The sequence below is a fragment of the Anoplophora glabripennis genome, unplaced genomic scaffold, assembly GCF_000390285.2.
Source record: "Anoplophora glabripennis isolate ALB-LARVAE unplaced genomic scaffold, Agla_2.0 scaffold1607, whole genome shotgun sequence".
NCBI lineage: Eukaryota > Metazoa > Arthropoda > Insecta > Coleoptera > Cerambycidae > Anoplophora > Anoplophora glabripennis.
This window is the reverse complement of record NW_019417694.1, coordinates 49,661-50,587: the sequence shown is the minus strand read 5'-3', so window position 1 is coordinate 50,587 and position 927 is coordinate 49,661.

Here is a 927-nt window from a genome sequence, read left to right as displayed (position 1 = left end):
TTTTTTGACCTTTTGACCCCTTTCCTGACCACCTAGGTCAAAATTTTTTGCGGATTCGGATTCCTGAGGATCGAAAACATATTTGCGCCCAGGTTTAATCGACAGAGGAAAAAATGGAGGTTCAGCCTTCATTTCAATGGACTAAGTTAGGGAGGCTGGAAGTTAAGGGAACATTTCAGAAATTTAAAAAAATCATAAGCAGAAAAATTAATGAATTTTGTAATTTTTTTTCAATCTACTCTAAAAAATTTAACTTTTCTTTTCAGAGAAATAGATATAATTTTTAATAAGAAAGTTATAACAATTTCAAATTTTTAATCCTTAATTTTAATGATGTAACAAAACTAAAACAATTTTTTTCTATACTATTCGATTGATTATTTAAAATAATGAAAAGTTGCCTTCGAAAGAAATACGTGTGTATCTTATAGTTGATCCCGGTTTAGCCGGAAGAGATACGTGTGTATCTAGTTGATCCCGGTTTAGCCAGAAGAGATTAGTATCTGTTTTGAGTATTTAGTTGATCCCGGTTTAGCCGGAAGAGATACGTGTATATTTAGTTGATCCCGGATTAGTCAGAAGAGATATGTGTCTATTTTGTGTATTTTGTTGATCCCGGCGTGGCCGGAAAAGATACTAAGTATCTATTTTGAGCATTTAATTAAGCCCGGTATATCCGGAAGAGGTACGTGCGCTACCTGGACAAATTATCATAAATGACAAAATCTTTTATTTGTTAAAAGCCGCCTTGATAGAAAAGTAGTGAACAGGTTGCTAGGGCTGACAGTGGCGGACCGTTAGTTCCTATTTTATAACTTGTATAACAGCTCCCGTATTTGTAATAAATAGTGTCACGTCACCCGTGTATTATTTCGATGGAGACAACGAAGTAAACTAATTCCCATGTCCACCAAGTGTCTCCGACAT